The sequence below is a fragment of the Babylonia areolata genome, chromosome 18, assembly GCF_041734735.1.
Source record: "Babylonia areolata isolate BAREFJ2019XMU chromosome 18, ASM4173473v1, whole genome shotgun sequence".
Taxonomy (NCBI): domain Eukaryota; kingdom Metazoa; phylum Mollusca; class Gastropoda; order Neogastropoda; family Buccinidae; genus Babylonia; species Babylonia areolata.
The window spans coordinates 8648217-8650716 of NC_134893.1; the positions used below are offsets into that span (position 1 = coordinate 8648217).

The following is a 2500-nucleotide window of genomic DNA, read 5'->3' on the forward strand; positions in this document are numbered from 1 at the left end:
CTCTCCCTTTTTTTTTTTTATTTTTTTTTATCCACCCCTCCATCACGTCACGGCATTTCCTGGATGTTCTCTGCACCTGTCGCCTGGGAAGTTCCCGTGGGATGTATACGGAAAGGGTGAATCTTGTTGGCGCTTTGAACGCCCTTCTTTCTGTATATGGATAGTGGGTATCAACAGAAGTGCCATGTATGATATTCAGTCGTGTCCGACTATGACCAACAGAACAGCAGAGGCGGGTAATCTGATTTTTGTGGAGAATGCATTGCTCAAGTTACATCCCCCCTCTCAGGGCCAAGACAGTTTTAGGACAATCGGCGTTGGGATGGTTACCAAAGGCCAACTAGCCCCCCAAGGTTGCAGCGCTAAGAACGAGAGCAATTTTGCTTCTCAGTTTGAGAGTCATAGTCCTTCACAAAAGACTAAGCTATAAATGATTTCCCATTGCAACGGATAAACCATTGATAATACAGCTCTCTTTGCTGTTGGCCCAATTGTACACTTACATCAGTCTGTGAGATAAGCTGGGTGTTGGTCCTGTGGATGATGGATATCCACAGATTGTCTTGTGGTTAATGGATATCCACAGATTGTCTTGTGGTTAATGGGTATCCACAGATTGTCTTGTGGTTAATGGGTATCCATAGATTGTCTTGTGGTTAATGGATATCCACAGATTACCATGTGGATAATGGATATCCACAGATTGTCTTGTGGTTAATGGATATCCACAGATTGTCTTGTGGTTAATGGGTATCCACAGATTACCATGTGGATAATGGATATCCACAGATTGTCTTGTGGTTAATGGGTATCCATAGATTGTCTTGTGGTTAATGGGTATCCATAGATTGCCTTGTGGTTAATGGGTATCCATAGATTGTCTTGTGGTTAATGGGTATCCATAGATTGCCTTGTGGTTAATGAGTATCCATAGATTGTCTTGTGGTTAGTGGGTATCCATAAATTGTCTTGTGGTTAATGGATATCCATAGATTGTCTTGTGGTTAATGGGTATCCATAGATTGTCTTGTGGTTAATGGGTATCCATAGATTGTCTTGTGGTTAATGGGTATCCATAGATTGCCTTGTGGTTAATGGGTATCCATAGATTACCATGTGGTTAATGGGTATCCATAGATTGTCTTGTGGTTAATGGGTATCCATAGATTGTCTTGTGGTTAATGGGTATCCACAGATTGTCTTGTGGTTAATGGGTATCCACAGATTACCATGTGGATAATGGATATATACTGATTGTCATGGGGCTGAATGGCGATACTCAGACTGTCGCGGATTGAGAGGCGATCCTGAGACTGTCATGGGGTTCATGGCGTTCCACATAATTATTGTCATGGGTTCACTGTGTTCCACACGTACTGTCATGGTGTTCATGGGGTTCCACAGATTGCCACGGTGTTCCACAAGTTGTCATGGTGTTCATTGCGTTCCACGGGATGTCATGGGGTTCATAGCGTTCCACAGATTGTGACAGGGTTCGTAGTGTTCCACGGGATGTCATGGGGTTCATAGCGTTCCACAGATTGTGACAGGGTTCATAGTGTTCCACGGGATGTCATGGGGTTCATAGCGTTCCACAGATTGTGACAGGGTTCATAGTGTTCCACGGGATGTCATGGTGTTCGTGGCGTTCCACAGGTTGTCATGGGGTTCATAGTGTTCCACGGGATGTCATGGGGTTCATAGCGTTCCACAGATTGTGACAGGGTTCATAGTGTTCCACGGGATGTCATGGTGTTCGTGGCGTTCCACAGGTTGTCATGGGGTTCATAGTGTTCCACAGGATGTCATGGGGTTCATAGCCTTCCACAGGATGTCATGGTGTTCGTAGCGTTCTGCAGGTTGTCAGGGGGTTCATAGTGTTCCACAGGTTGTCATGGTGTTCGTGGCGTTCTGCAGGTTGTCCTGGGGGTTCATAGCGTTCTGCAGGTTGTCATGGGGTTCATAGCCTTCCACAGGTTGTCACGGGGTTCACAGCCTTCCACAGGTTGTCACGGGGTTCACAGCCTTCCACAGGTTGTCACGGGGTTCACAGCGTTCCACAGACTATCGTGGAGTTAATGGCAGTCCCCAGTTCCTCGCCCACGGAAACAACAGGCGCCCGGCTCAATCGATATCCCCTGGAAGGGCTTTGGGTCACTGCCCACTTTGTTGTTGTGGCTGTGGATACAGTCAGAGTCTGGTGACTGCCAAATTGGAGGGAGGGGGGGGGGGAGAGATAGAATTAGAGAGAGAGAGAGAGAGAGAGAGAGAGAGAGAGGAGGGGAGGGAGGAAGGGAAGAGTAGATACATAATGAAAGAGAGAGAGAGATAAGATTTATGTGTTTATCATTTAGTGGTAGTAGTAGTAGTGGTGGTGGTGATGACTGGTGGTATTGTCTAAAAAAGTCTAAAAGATGTGTACATTCAGTCATGGAGAAAATCGCTCAAAGACAGTTCTAAATGTTTGTTCTATAACAGCATCAAACCCAACCTTTGTCAA

General features: G+C 45.8%; 1 protein-coding gene across 1 annotated transcript in view; it reads left to right on the forward strand.

Moving 5' to 3' along the window:
- The window catches only part of LOC143292420 (dual specificity calcium/calmodulin-dependent 3',5'-cyclic nucleotide phosphodiesterase 1A-like), a 447558-nt gene that overhangs the window by 41736 nt on the left and 403322 nt on the right, over nt 1-2500 (forward strand). The gene's annotated exons all lie outside the window — the stretch shown is intronic.